The sequence below is a fragment of the Mytilus edulis genome, chromosome 2 (genome assembly GCF_963676685.1).
Source record: "Mytilus edulis chromosome 2, xbMytEdul2.2, whole genome shotgun sequence".
NCBI classification, from domain to species: Eukaryota; Metazoa; Mollusca; class Bivalvia; order Mytilida; family Mytilidae; genus Mytilus; species Mytilus edulis.
This window is the reverse complement of record NC_092345.1, coordinates 97,531,990-97,548,762: the sequence shown is the minus strand read 5'-3', so window position 1 is coordinate 97,548,762 and position 16,773 is coordinate 97,531,990.

Genomic DNA, 16,773 nt, shown 5'->3' with positions numbered 1-16,773 from the left:
CTTACTAATTATTAAAGAAAAAACTGTATATTTTAATATTATGTAATTTTTATGTATTTTTAATTACTATACTGTAAAAAAAGTTGCTTTTTATCAAATAAAAGTTAGATTGTTTTCTTGGTGTTAGTTTCAATTCTTCATAATTAGATGACTCTGTGAAGCAGAATGTGTGAAGATTCTTTTGACTGCTTGATGGTTTTATGGTACTTCACACCTAGGTTAGAATTGGGACATGTCATGTGGTGGAATTCTATTGAATTGTCATTATCATCCCTAAGGTTCTAAGAGGCTGTAATATCTGGCATTTATATGCAATCAGTTGCATTTTTGTGGTGTTTTGACTTTTGACACAGTTGATTTATGATGCTGGAAAAGTATAAATTCAGAAGTATTTTCAAAATAGGCATCAGAGTTCAAAGATGCCATATACAAGTAAATCCAAAAGTGTTCCGTTTAAGAAGGGAGGTGATGATAGGAGACTAATTCCTGTTGTTGAGTGGGATAAAAAGACTGAAATTAGGAAGAAATATGTCAGGCCAGATGCTGCCAAGACCAAAGAAGAAAGTTTGAATGACAAAGCCTTAACTTGAATGAAAATGTAACCAAGGTAGATAACTCAAAAAACTCAAAAGTAATATCCGTACTGAGACCACAGCCTTGGGAACCCAGTGTGTTTCAAAGATATAAAGACAACTTAATCAGAGGAGATAGGAGCACCTATAGCTTTTTGCATGCAGATAGAACCTGTAAACTGTTCACCAGAGCCTTCCATGAACATTTGGAGCAGTAACGGTAAAATGTTAATAGTTTCTTTATAACATAGGACAATATATTAAAACAGTTCATCCCTGATGTAAAGACATGATTCGTAATGTTTAAATGTAACTCACGCTGTGGTTAGCCACGAATTGTTCCTTTGGACAACGTGTCCGATGAATGTTCCTTGTAGTTGTGCGCACGACTCGCTGAGCAGTTTACGTCACTCAGAAAGAGGGGAAAGTAACACGGATTCCTAAACTGTCCTGTATAAAACTCCTAAAACTGGCGCACATAAAGCGGTGTACGCAATGAAACGTTAACAATATAAAATGATGATCAATTGAAGAAGAAATGATGAATAAGTTACAGAACACTCCCCGTCTGAGGTCTATCTGACATCCCTATTCCATTATCAATCAAAGCGCGAAAGCGCTGTAAAGGCAGTTAATTACAGGTTGTGTGTATTTCTAGTCCAGTTATATCATTATCTTCCATAGAACAGAGGTGGTTTGTAGAATTTAAGATTTAGAGTTCTTTTGTACCTAGTTCACCTATATCTATAGTCTACTGTTTACAGTATATTTTCTGTGCCTCGCCATGAAATGCATTTTTAGCCATGGCCTTGTCAGTTTGCTTTAAATTTATGAGTTTGACTGTCCCTTATGTGTCTTTCGTCCCTCTTCTTTAGACATATAAGAACTTTTCCTTTTCAATATAAATAGACTATTTTTAATTATTGATTGTATACGCATATTCTATGACTCCCATAAAAAGAAGTTCACAAAGATTGACTAGTCTCTGTACTGTGTGTATAGCAAGAACATCAAGTAACATAAAGGTAAATGTACATAGTAACACATCAACTTTTTTGATGACCATACCTGCCAACTGTCAGTATTTGCAGAGTATTTCCCCCATCGAGCTCGAGGCTCCCAAATGGAAATTTTGTAAGAGCAATTTTGTCGACTATTTTAAAGAAAACAATTAATTCAACAATGGCAATGAGCTTGTTTATGCACGAAGAAGCCAAAAACCACATTAGAATATATTTGAAGGGAATCCATGACAAATCGCCCCATTAGCAAATAGCCCCACTTTTTCACTAACTCGCCCCACTTTAAAAAAAAAAACTGCCCCAACCTGGATAACCAAATCGCCCCACTTGTGAAATGTGTTATATCCCTTAATATTACTCCTGCCAACTTGCCCCAACTTATAGAAAACGATAATATCTAGATAAATATATTATTAACCAGGAAGAATTTACTAATGCCAACTCGCCCCACTCATGTAAAAAGATGTTATCCCGTTGTATATAAGTTAAATTCCGTTAATATTACTCCTGCCAACTGGTCCCACCTAATGGAAATCAGTGAAATCTAGATAAATATATTATTAACCAGGATGAATTTAGTAATGCCAAATAAAGGCAACAGTAGTATACCGCTGTTCAAAAGTCATAAATCCAGGGACAAAAAACAAAATCGGGGTAACAAACTAAAACCGAGGGAAATGCATTAAATATACGAGGAGAACAACGACATAACACCGAAACGTAACACACACAGAAACGGACCAAGCATCAGACAAAACCCCACGAGAATAACAAATATAACATGATAACCAAATACATGAATTAGGGATAGACAAGTACCGTGCCACGTCTGATCTCAATATCTCAAAAATAAGAGAAAACACAAACGACTCAACGTTAAAATGCAACACACACAGAAACGAACAATAATATAACAATGGCCATCTTCCCGACTTGGTACAGTACACTTTTAAAGGGAATAAAAGTGGTGGGTTGAACCTGGTTTTGTGGCATGCCAAACCTCGCACTTTAATGGCAAAGTTAAATATAACATTGAAATGACAACATATTACAGGACTACAATACAAATAAATAGGAGAACATATTAGACAAAGAAAAACATGATTAATAGATAACAAAAAGCATCAGGTTTAAAATTCAATACGCCAAAAACGCGCCTTGTCCACACAGGACTTCCAAGTGACGCCCAGATATAAAAGATCGAAAGAGAAAAAAGTACAAAGTTGTACAGCACTGGAGATAAAAAGTTGAAAAGGTTTCGCCAAATACGGCATTGTTTTTATGCCCGGGATAAGAACATTCTTATTATATAGAACAATTCATGCTATTGCAAACAGTAAATTTTATCAAATGAATATGAAAGAGATATACATAAAGAAACTGAAGTATTAACTAATAACAGAAAACTAAACCCGAATACATAACGCCCAGATATAAAAGATCGAAAGTGAAAAAGGCAAAAAGCCACACAGCACCGAAGACCAAAAGCTGAAAAGGTCTTGCCACTCTCCCCACTTATGGAAAAAGATGTTATCCCGTTGAATATAAGTTAAATTCCTTATATTGCATTATGATACAATTAACAGGTTTCTTTTCAACTGTTATGCAAATAACTAAGCTTCAAAACTTAGTTATTCTTCAACAATACATTTTTTTTTAGAATTATAGTTTCAGTATATCAATAATAGTAATTAATTAATTTTCGGTTTGTTTGTATTCTGTGTAGATTAGTTTTCATTAAAGTGGTGCGAGTTTTTATTTTTAATTATATATATTAATCTAAATATTACCGTTTTTTTATAAGTAGGGCGGGTTGGCATGAGTAATATTTAACATGATTAAACCAGTTTCACATGTGGGGCGATTTGATAAATCAGTTTGTGGCGGTTTTTTTAAAAGTGGGCGATTAGCCAGTGGGGCGACTTGTCCTGCTTCCATTTGAAGGCCCCCTTGAAGGTTTTGTATGACTATATGAACCATCTTTCACGTAAAACCACCATGTGCATTTTGAAAAGTTGGCAGATATGTTTCTAACTCCAGGCAAAATCTACCGGTATGAATGAAAAAGAAGTTTTCAATTAAGGCTCTGTGGCCACAACAGCTGTCTCATTAGCATTTTAACCACTTCCCATATTTGCAATTAAAACAATAGAAGAAAATTATTCAACGCAAAAACAAAACTTATTAAATATGAACTTAAATATGAAATTCTCTTTACGGTATGAGTTTTTCTCATTGTTTGAGATTGTACAGTAGTACCTGTAACTGCTTATACCTATTTATTATTCACTTTTGCTTGATAAACTCACTAAATATCATGTATATACATTGTACCACATCTCCTTATTTTTATATGCATTCCAATAACATGAACAATTGTAATTCAATTCTATATACCAAAGCAAAATGAACTGCACCACTTTCATTCACTAGTATGCATCTTTTGGCAAAATACAAGTTCTTAAATGACACAAGATATATTTATTGATAAAAAAAAATAAAATTTAGTATACAACTCTTTAACAGGTATAAAAAAAAGCACAGCTGTGTCATAACTTGTGAAATCTGTGCTGAAAACATAGACATTGATGGTATTTGAGTAATTCCATATGTGAAGCTCAACATTAGCTCGTCAGTTGGTGGTGGACAGTTATAGTTCCTTTCTGCAGGCTAGGATGAATGACTTTTCAGGAAAACCAATTTCACAAATCAAAACTTTACTCTAGATTTCTCCTACAATATTCATCCAGTTTAGTTCTTTTGGTTTAATTGGACACCGTCCTGATTTTTAATTTTGCAAACCATTCAGTCTCTTGCTTGCAAATGGTGCATGAAAATAGGATTGGTATGGCAGTAGACAAGTCTCTTTAAAGTGGGTTTGTGCCCTGAAAAAAAGTTTTATAACTTAAGTTTTTTTGAAACTTGTGCAACACACATACCTAAATAACTATAACATAGAAGAGAGCATCATTCGTGTCAATGTTTTGTTCCTGTTTACATTGTCATTGATATTTTTTCAGAAAGCCTGAGGCATAGCTCATGAATTCCTGTCATTACATCCTAAATTAACATAATTACTGCTAGAATAATTATCAGTATGATATACGTACACTATCATTGTACAGACCAAGTCTTCAGTATATATCATTGTTGCATTCATTCACTCCTGTGTTCAGTCGTTCAAAAATATTTAAACATCAACAAATGAACTTTAATATTAAAGGACAAGAAAACACTAGAAAAGATACGTACATACAACCCGTGTTTAAGTGTATTTGAAAGAGAAATATATCTGGTTAAACGATGTATAAAGGAGGAAAAAATTGCAGATATTGCATTACGATGCTTTCTACCTAATAGCACGTGGATATGTTTACATATTTAGACTTGACCCAGTATGACCCGTACCTTGTAGGTCACCGCCGTCGTTTAAACACTAGACTACAGTCGTGTATAAGACAATAAAATGCTTAAGCCTGTACTATTTGTGTGAAGTAAATGTGTTTTTTCTGTACATTTAAATTGTTTTACCTGATAGCAAGGACGTATATCTATCCGTTTCCTTCTCAATTCACTTTGTCAATTTCTTCGAGCTCCTTCAAAACATACGTATTACTGCGCCCGGAAGTGAAAAAAATATTAGAAATCCTCGTAAAATAATGCTATTTTCAATTTTGTGGAATCCATTTTGTTATATTTATTATATAAAGATAAAAAAAGTTACGATTAATTATGAATTTGCATATCATTATACGGAACGTTTATGGACTATTTTTCCATAGCTGTAAGTCGATCATTTTGGCGGGAAATCATGTACACATACACACGTAGATTGGCTGGTACCTGATCGTAATGTTACACATCAGATATATCAAATAGCTAATACCCGGAACGTAGTACCGGGAACCAGGATAATACGTAGACAACATACATAACTAATACCGAAATTGAAAACGCTTTACGGTTTCTCGTTTATAAACTGAATTCCGCTTTGAATTATAGAAGATGCAATATTAATCATGTTCAGTCGACTTTTCATTGTTATATCAACGTCTGAACTAATTAAAAAATCTTTAGATCTCAGATAACACTCGAAATTGACCCGACCTCTTTCCACACGGAATACAAATAATGATAGTTTGTAGTCAGGTTGACTGCTTATAATGCAAAATACACATTAATAACAAGTTCTATAAAACGAACAATACACACTGATCGTTTCTTTAGTCCCCAATGTAAGGCCGTGTCTGTTTTTTTCTTTGTTTTGCGTCAACTGATTCTGAGAAAACCTACCAGACAGCAAGGAAAAAAAACACACACAAAGAAAATAACACAAGAGTCTGCTTAAGTTCTGGACTGATTAACAGTGACTTTAGATCAATACTGTCATATCTAAGTGAAAGAGCAAACATGACAAACAGGAAATTTAGCAACGTACAAACTTGATATGACTATATTCTGAGAAATGGCCTTGGTATTTCAAACATTTCCCATTTATACTGAAGCCTTTGAGAAGAGACATGTTTTGATCTGAGATGTGTCATGTTGTATTAAAACCTATGTATAATCAATAATTCCCTGTATCAAATCAATAATGCTTTAAGCATGAATTATCTCCCATTTGCAGAGTTATCTTCCTATAATTGGAATACTTTATGTAAACTTTTTGGCAATATATTAATATTTTGTTCTGCATACTTTTTTTCAGAAAATAAACTAATGAAATTATGTTTTATATCTTAATATCTTGTGGTATTAAAAATGTACATACTAATTTATCCTATCTTATCAGACAGTAGATATCATTTAAAGAAATTTATTAGAAATATTTGCAAAAACTACTATTTTTCATTTAAAAAAGTATAAAAATTTATTTCAATTATAAAATAAGATAACTGTGCAAATGGGAGGTAACTCTTCTTCAAGCAAGTAAGGAACACCTAATGTAAGACCTGTACCAAGGAAGAACCATTAAAGCACATCAAAGCCGGGCACTCTTTTGTTGATTTGAATTAGTTTTTTCACAAAATTTGTCAGTCAGCTCAAAGCTTACATATGCACCAAACCTTTTAACAGCATCTATAGCCTTGAGAGATGTATTCATTTCAATTTTTTCCCCGTTAGAGCTAGATGAAAAATACATTTTATCAGAGTTTTATCCCCTATGGTGATAAGTTCATTGAATCTTGTATTTAACGTGTCTCTTATGCTGGCTACGTAAAGGCTCTCTAGGATCTGAGAAAAAGTTTCTGTGCCGGCGAGCGGAAAGGCATATGGAGCCAGAACGATCCTTTTATCTTTGAAAAGTGAAACACAAACGATCTCGCTCGCCGGCACATTTATACTGGCCATTTCTGCTGTCACATGTATCGAAGTCAAGATCGCTTAAACGCTTAAAATAAGGAGCGTACTTGTTATTTAAAGCGCAAAATAGATTTGAGTATAAGAATACACAAAAACACGGCTGGAAAAACCCGGAAAATACGGATTTTCTACTGACGAACAAAAAAAAGTTTGTGTTTGTTTTTGACACAAATTGGCCGAAAACCTACCCGCACGCGGACGCAAAACAAATAAAAAAACAACTATGGCCTAAATGAAAGAAACAAAAACCATATCATACCATAAAAAGAAGAGGAGAAATTCGAACATTTCCGGATCTTTTTCTGGCCAAAAGACCCCCTGCATAGATTGCGTATGAAAAGATTAACCTCATGACTTGAAAGTCAGGCCTTAAAGCACTGCCTTTAAAAACAAATAAAATATTAAATATATAACAACTGTCTAAAGTTTCACTTAGAAGTAGTCCAACGAGAGGCTGGGTATTTCACAGCTTCTATCCTAGACAAGGCGGTGTTTCCGACGAGATCGCGGCGATCTAAAATCCAACTCCATGGCCGTAGTTCTAATTGAAGAATCTCCTTTCGACTCGGATCCAATGAGGACGTCTTGTGAGACGGACGCCTTCCTTTACGTTTACGGCATACAGTAAACCCTCCGGTGCCATGTTCCTTTTCTCTGTGACTTAAGTTGGAATTGTCTATTCTGCTTTCCTCTTGTCCTTGTGTATCCAAAAGCGAATTGAAGCTTTCCTTGGGAATTGAATGTTTTCGGATGTACTTTTCTTTGTTGGCATTCACTTTTGGTGGTGTTGCTTCCGAAATGAACGTTTCGTCTTCTGCAAATCTGACGATAGAAGTCGCTGATTTCGTTTTCGGTTACCCATGTAAACGGGGATAATGTTTGAACGAATCAGTTTGAATTTCATTTGACTGGGTGTTGGTTTTATTACACTCAGGTAATTTCTTGGTATGTGGTTTCACAACAATGCAAGTTGGATTTGTTTCCTTTATAGTGAGTTCATGGTGAACATGTTGCTTATTGGAGCGTATTTCTCCAACGATAATCCAACCCAGGTTTAACTTTTGCGCAAATGGAGCCTTTGGTGGTCCTAGACATTGATCAAGGACATGATGTGCCTCTATAAGGTCTCTTCCAATGAGCAATAGGATTTTGCATTTTTCATCAATCGGAAGAATATGTTTTTGTAGTTCTTGCAAGTGTTGATATTGCAATATATCCTCAGGTGTAGCAATTTCGTTCCGATTATTGGGAATGTTATCGCATTCAATCAGTTCAGGCAGATTGAATCTAGTATTGTCTTGTACAGACTTCACGACAAAGCCGTTTCCTCGTTTACCGGAAGTAACCTTGCTGCTGGAGCATGTGGATAACAAATAGTCTTTTATTTCTGCCTGTACGTTGAAGAGGCTGAAGAATTCAGGAGCCACGAGAGACCGTTTGCTTTGGTCGTCAATAATTGCATACATGCGAATTACTTTGTCCTGATTATCTTTGTGAAAGACATTCACTGGAAGTATCTTGGCACAAGATTTACTACTGTTGCCGTCTTTGGATATATCTGTGCAAGTTGACAGAGGTTGTTAGCTTGGTTTCAGCTAACTCAAGTTGATCCCCGCCGACGACTGATCTAGGCGGTGAAGGTGGTCAACCTTTGGTTTGGTACACTCGATTAGTGTGTAATGCGGTAGTGTGTTGTTTACTTCCGCACTCATTGCAACTGATACTCGCGTTGCAATCACGACTTCTGTGCATAGTCGAATCACAGCATTTGTAACAAAGATTATTTTGCCTCAACAGTTCCTTGCGTTCCTCTATAGTTTTAGCTCTGAACCCACGACATTCATTTAGCGATTGTTCGGTATTGTGTATTATGCACAGATTTTGTAGCTGTGCAGTCTGTCCAGATCTTTCTTCGACCGCTGTCAGTGTCTTGTGAACGTTGATTTTTGTTCCAGGCTGAGGTGTGAACCTTGGCGCAGCACCTTTTGAACTTGGTGTGACTCTTGACCCAAAAATGAATCCAGGATCGTTTTTAATTCTGCTGATTTCACTGATAAATGCAGATAACTCTGTAAAAGGTGGAAAGGCAAAGTCGTGGTTAGATTTGTATCTAGACCCCCTTGTAATCCACTTTTCCTGAAGTCCATAGGGTAGTTTTTCAATGACATGGTTTATTCCGGTCGGTGAATCAAAATAAGCTAGCAGACATCCCAGCTTGGGATTTTCTTTGTGGTATTCTATTTCTGATAGAATGTCAGACAGTTCATAGAGATATTCGTTGTCCTTATTTGTCAATATTGGGAATTTGTCGAGTTTACTCCTGACAGAGGCTTCCAACATTTCTGGAGCCCCATATCGCTCATCTAGCATTTGCCATAACATCTATAGTAAAAAAAATTAACGGTACCAATTTTTCTTGCATCCGATGCTGTAGGCCTTCGTAGGGTTGTTGGCATTTGATGCCCTAATACTTATGGTATGTTTACCAGACTCTGGCCCTAGCCACTTAATTAGTACTAGTAAGTCTATTTGTTCCGAGTGAGAAACTTGTAATTCGTCTATGACATTTTTGAAGCTAGATTTCCATGTATGGAAGGATTCAGCCTGATCATTAAAAATTGTTAGCCTGGAGAAAAATAGGTCTTTGCGTAGAAGAAATCTAGTTATCTCCGACGTGGGATTGATTTGCTGCTGGTGTGCAACAGGGATCTCTTCTATTATGCCGTGTTTTTTGGTGTGAAACAGGGATCTCTTCTATAACATCTTGTTGTGTGCGTTAGACAGGGATCACTTCTTTAACACCCTGTTTTTGGTGTTCAGAAGGGCTCTCATCTGAAAGGCCTAGTTTTTGTCTGGGATTAACGTAACTTCCGGTGACTTAGTATCGGAAGGCAAGACAGCAGATGTCTGTGACAGCAAGTTCAGTGCCACGGATGGCACGAACACTGCGGCTTCGTGACTCAGCTCGATCTTAACAGAAATTTGTTTTTTTTTCTTTTGAGGTCCAGTTACTTCCTTTACAACAGCTGATACAGGAAGTTTATTGACGAAATCTTGCACACGCTGGAGCGGGTCTTCCTTTCATCAGGAAGATCGCTAAATGCTTGGCTGTCGTCGTATTCCAGGACACGAGCCTCGGCTTCTGCGGCTGCAGCTTCTCTTTGTGCTTCTAGAATGTTCATAGCAGCTTTAATTTCGGCTTTTTCCCGTGTTGCATGTGCAGCCTCCCGTTCCATTAAAGTTTTCCTACGAACGGCTTCTTGTTTTGAACGGATTGCTTCTTGTTCTGAACGGATTGCTTCTTGTTCTGAACGGATTGCTTCTTGTTCCATTTCGGCCTATATTTCTGTTTGTCTGTATAGGGTCTGTTCCTGTAATACGGCTTCCTGCTTTAGGAGGGCAGCTTCTTGCTCGGATAAGGCTATCTTCGATCTAGCGGACTCTGCCTTGGCACGCTTTCTCTGTGCTAGGCTTGACAGGTCAAAGAAGTTTGAGTTCCCGCTGTGCGAGGTGGTCTTGCCCTTAGATGTCCTCGTTTTTGTAGATTTAGCCTTTGTCAAGGTAAGGCGATGCTCGTGCAAAGTTTCAATTGCCAGTTCGACTTTAGACATTCGGATATCCGTTGAGAATTTGCACGTATCAATGTCTTGAAGGCGGTCTAATGTTTTTGTATTTTTCAGAAATGTCAAGTACTCGTCTGTGAGCCTGCGATACTTAGTACATTCTTGTACAATTTTATCTTGTGCTGTTAACAATTGCTGGAGGTCGTTAGGAGGCTTGGCCGTTTCTAATAACTGAGAGTCTAGGTTTGACCATAGGGCCTCTAAGTCGTTATAGAACTTGTCACGTTGTTCTATAAAGGCTCCATGTCCCTTTTCGGTAAGTTCACGCACTCGCCTAGTCTCGGCATTTTCATCTAAATTTGTGGTTTTGGACGGATTTTCTTCTAGTTCTTCAGTGACATCTCCCCTCGGAAGCTGAACCTCTTCTTGTTGCTCTGCGTGACTGGGATCCATGATGTAAATCAACTATTTGTAGGCAATTTTTGTTCAACGTTGTTGGTTTGCTGCCTAGGACGCACAAGCTGTGTTGCGTAGTGTCAAGGTAACAGCTACGAACGATGCTCCGTTGTATTTCCTGTTCAGGAGATGTGTAGACAAGTTGTTGTCAATTTACTAGCACGAAACGTTGTCGTTGAAACTACGTTGTTGGTCTGTTGACTGTCGTGGAGTGGCGTACGTTATCCAAGAAAAACAACAGGCAAGCTGTAGCTTTTTCACTGTACTGGCCGGACCAGTGAGTGTAACCAAGACGACTGGGTTTAAGTAAACAATCAGGAGCTGACTTTTATTTCACTTCCAATCCAAATGGTGAAAAACTGAAAATACAAATATAAATACAATTTTTTAATGTGTTCAATGATAATTAAAGTCCATTAAAAATACGGATAAACAGTTCGTAGATATATAAAGCTGTTAAAGTTCTTTATAATAATAAACGGATGAATATTCTTGCACACGTCGGGTTCTGTCTTGAATTAAATTGTGTTATCGCAGATACGAACAGTTTGAACGGTAAAATGTTAATAGTTTCTTTATAACATAGGACAATATATTAATGAGTCACTGATGAGTCTTTTGTAGACGAAACGCGCGTCTGGCGTATACTAAATTTAGTCCTTGTATCTATGATGAGTTTATTTAAAACAGTTCATCGCTAATGTAAAGACATGATGTGTAATATTTTAAATGTAACTCACGCTGTGGCTAGCCACGAATTGTTCCTTTGGACAACGTGTCCGATGAATGTTCCTTGTAGTTGTGCACACGACTCGCTAAGCAGTTTACGTCACTCAAAAGAGAGGGGAAAGTAACACGGATTTCTACACTGTCCTGTATAAAACTCCTAAAACTGGCGCACATAAAGCGATGTACGCAATCAAACGTTAGCAATATAAAATGATGATCAAATTAAGAATAAATAATGAATAAGTTCCAGAACATACCTATATGAGGAGATAGAGGAGGAAGGAAAAAAGAGCAGGAAAGCAGGTGCTCCCAACAGAAAGTTGCAAATTGGACTTGCAGATACCGGTATTTCAAATACTGCATGGTGCCAATTGATGCGTACCGTTATCCATCCAGCTCCATCAAGGACCGACATGCAGAGACAATCCAATGATTATGAATGTAGTGATATGTTGGTCGATATGAACAGGAAAGATATGAAACAGCAGCGACAGATTGTACAACAAGCATTGGAGCACTCAGGGTTCCCAACAGAAACACCGATACCAGCAGAATGTGACACTCGATATAACAATCCGCTGTTTGGATCTCGAACGATGACCCCGTTTCAACCTGGGACACAAGTAACAACCACCATTGTTAAAAATGTGACAGCTAGGAAGAAGATCATTGCTGTACATGGTGCAAATAAGCTCTGTCAGGGGCGTAGCTAGAATGAAACGATGTGAAAGCAACTACTGCCGAGCTAAGCGAGGCGAAAAAATTTTGGGACCCTTTTATGCAGAAAAATGGTGTTTTTTTTCGGATTTCGGTCATAGGACGGTTAAAAGAGGAGCTACATATAGATAGGACTTATAAATAATTTATGAATGTAAAACTATTAATAAATCTTCTAAATAGAGTAAATCATGGTCATTTGAATACATAATACATGTGATACCGAATTTACTCAAAATTGACAAAAATTTGCTCTTCAGGTGTAGGCAGAAATGAACTTCCCTATTACTTTGTCAATATTCACACTGACTTCCCGATGAATATGCAGTAATGCTAGCGATGATAACCTGTCGTTGTTCATTGTTGATCGTACATTTGTTTTCAACAGACGTAATATTATACCTTGACATAGATACTCCACGGTAGCACTCGCGAGATGTTATAAACCAGCGTACGTGTTCGCCATCGAGCGACATCCCAATTGAATTCGTCAAAATTACATGCCAGGTCAGTTTCGTATTTCTCAGACAAAGTTTAGATTTCTTCGTTTGTTATATTTCCAACAACACAAGGAAGCAGATACGGCGCAAAGAAGCGATTTTCTAATAATACCAGACGCGACTCCACTCTCCAGTTCCATTATCATTAATTTGGTCTATGAACGCAAAATATAATGAGACTTTCCAATACTGTTTGGCGTGTTTGCAGAGTGATTGGCTCTGGTAGTGTGACAAACATGCATCGGGTTCTGATAAATCAAATGCCGATTGGTTCATCTCATTCCAAACAGATAAACCGTACTCAGTAAAATGTGCTCCGAAACGTGTTATAGTTGTCTTAGACTGAGTATAACAAATTCCAATCTTGTAAAAGATACAAGTTACTGTACGAGTTTGTCATGATCTCTAATAAAACTTTTATTTTGAAACAAAATGCCGTTATTTAATGACATTTCATCAATTAAAAAAGTGACAAATGTGTTTCCTTTAAACATTTAATTTATTATAATTTTTTGCTTTGCCATTTTTTTTTTGCATGCCGAATCGATGTGCACGCAACTGCGTGTTAGCGTATAGGGAGCTACGCGCCTGTCTGTAAAACAGCCAGCTATCTAAGTTCAGCTGGGGAAAATGCAATTTGTCCGGGACACCAAGGCCACTGTTCTTCAAACTTAAAACCATGGGACTCTATAGGTAATGAGGAATTGTATGATGAATAACTGGGAGACCAATTAGCAAAAGATGAACAGCCTCTAGTTATGGGGCAGTTAACAACAGATGGGGACAGCCATGCCTACAGAGGTTTCAGCAAGAAACAGAGTGAGAGTGTTAACCTGACACCAGAAAACTTGCGGGACCCATGACACTTGGCGTCAACACAATTGCGGAGCATTGATAAGGCAGCTTTTAGTGAATACATGTTTGACGGAAGGACGAAAGAAAACCGTGAGAAGATTCACAGGTGATTTTCCTTGGATTTAACCAACAGATGCACTGTAGAATATATTAACTTTGCAATCAAGGAGGCTGCTAGGAAATTGGATAAACTTGTAAATTGACTAAGTTATGTAGCTGATTGTATTATTGACTGTTACACAGGACATTGTGGAGATACATGCCGTGCCTATTCATATATTTGTAAAGGGACAGAAAGTGATTTCTGGGGAAAAGAGTTCTTGCCTGGACATGCCAGATGCCTTTATATGACAGAGGATGATGAAAAACTAGTGCGTGACTGTATGAACATTTGGGAGGAAAAACTTAGAGAAAACGCGATCCGGAACAAGTACCCAAAAATGTGAAGCTACAAACAGAGGATATAATAAGTCAAATCCTAAGGATATTTCCTATCAGAGAAATTTTCCTGCTAGAATTCACTCCACTGCACATAGAATTAATCATAGACCTGGAGAATCAGCTGTTTTAAAATGTGAAGCTCTTGGTGTACCACTTTCTCCAAATTCACGTCCGATCCATCAACTGAAAAAGGAAGACGAAATTTATGAATACCACCAGTTGCGTAAAAAACATCCTGTTGTTAAACATGAACGAACTGTTTCGAAACTTGAAAGATTTGAACTTTACGATGAAAAATCTGTAGAAAAAGAGACATATCAGAAAGATCTGTTGGATTCAGAGAAGACTTTAACAAGTAAACGGAGAACTCGTGCTGATCATTCTTATACAAAGTGATATTTCTGTATTTAACTTACTTACTGCAACTAAATTATGCATTCTGGGTACATTCCATGTGTCTGACAGGTTTGTGGAACAAAATGTTTACATACTTGTCTGTTATTATTTATATTGGGAGGTTCCAGAGACAAATGTTCAGGATTTATACACAAACTATTGTGACATAGGTGCGAAACATGTAAATCCGCAGCTATCTCTGTTAGATCATTTTGTAACATAAACATGAATCTATAGGCCAGATAAAATTTTGTTCTTCCATTTGGACACTTTACTTTAAGGCGACCATATTTTGGACCACGAGTTAAAACCCTTTCTCTTTGATTGACTGAAAATACTGTCGACCAAACTTGGCAACCCTTGGAATTTTGGACATTTTGATCAATTTTTGAAATTAAGCCTGCTAATTGCACAACTTTTCACTGAGGATCCATTTTAAAAATACCATGAGGTAGTATAGTACCCAGAATATGTAAATCAGTTGCAGCATCCACGGAAATTTGCATTTTTAACATGAAAAAAAAAATCACTACCCATGTTGCAGTCTTGTAATTGATTGTTCCATAGGCTTACATGCAAAACAGCTGATCTTCAAAAAAAATTTATTCAAAAATGCTACATAGAAAAAATATTTAGTCTACATATCATGCATTTAGTAATGTTATACTATGATTTCATGCCAAAAAAAAAATGGCACCTTGCCACGAAGAATAAAAAGTTAATCAACCTCAATGTCAAAACTTTCTTTTTTCTACTTTCTATTTGCTGTTTTCATGACCGCACCACTTCTAGTAAACATGAGATCCTTCCACCTTCCTGTTTTCATTTCCGAAAAAAGATGCCATATTTTTGTTACATTTAAATAGTACTTTCAATTCATCACAAAGTTTTAATCAAATAGTTTATAGGCAGTGCAGAAAAAAATTCAGAAAAATTGGGACTATTTTATTACCCTCCATGTTTTGAGATATGCAGCGGAAACTGAAAATGTAATACAAGACTGGTACCTTATCTGCTTATGTAGGTGCATTACCTGACAAGGTCATTTATGTCAAAAACGGAGTAATTTAAAAGAATGAAATTCAAATGTGAATTCATAATTTATTTACACTCATCTCAAACAAACGGAAATCATGATTAACAGTAATTACCTTTCTATCATCAGAATCCTCCCAATTTAAAAGATACGAAAGTTAGGTCTAATTTGAAATTGCCGCCAACAGTTGAACTTATTAATAAACAACTGACGTAGTTGTACTGCGTATTGACGACAAACAATATTCCTACGACTTTTGCCATTTGGGAAATCTAAACTGCTTGTCTTTTGAGATTTTCGGCGATTAAATATTTCATACAATTGTTCTTTGACATCTTACTAGCAAAAAGCACAGGCGATAATAAACTAAATAAGGATTCCTAATGAGCACTACTTCCTTTGTGCAACTTCAAAACTTTTTGGTGATTCGACGATCATTTAAGGTTTTTCTGGTTATATATTTTGTAATCCAGAATCAAAAGTATGAAAAAGTGTTCCATTAGTAATATATAACATAGTAGCCAGCTAGATAATAACAATTGCACATATTTCAGCATTTATTGGGTAGAACACAAATCTAGGATGCTCTCATAACGCAGCTTAACTGCATAAAAATCATGCATCTAAGACTAAATATATCTTGTTGTTCATCGTTGGTGAATGAATGTGTGTACTGTTTTTAGATTTACGTGGAGATTGCCGAGCAATTTATGACAGTATTTATTATCTAGACAGTTGCCCCTTCGATTCCGTTCTAAGCGCCGTCATGAAATAGAAGTGAGATGCGATTTTTTTTCTTCCATATTGAAGCTTCACGGTGACTTCGAGATGAAGAACAGAAATAAACATAATGTCTTCTTTATCCCTTTAAAAAAAATGATGTATCGTTTTTGAGTGTGTTTCCTCGGTCCAGCAAGGTTTTCTGTAGCATTGTATGTTCTGTTTTCCAATCTTTCCGGTAATTCTTTTTATCTAGATTCTATTAACCATAGCTCTGCGCTTGATCCAAGTCAACAGTCTCCGGGACAAGTTTGCAATTCCGCTGAGTGCAAAAGTTGTCACCTTAATTTTTGGAGTTAAGTCAAAACAAAGTTGATAACTTGGTTGGTATTGGTTCCCTGA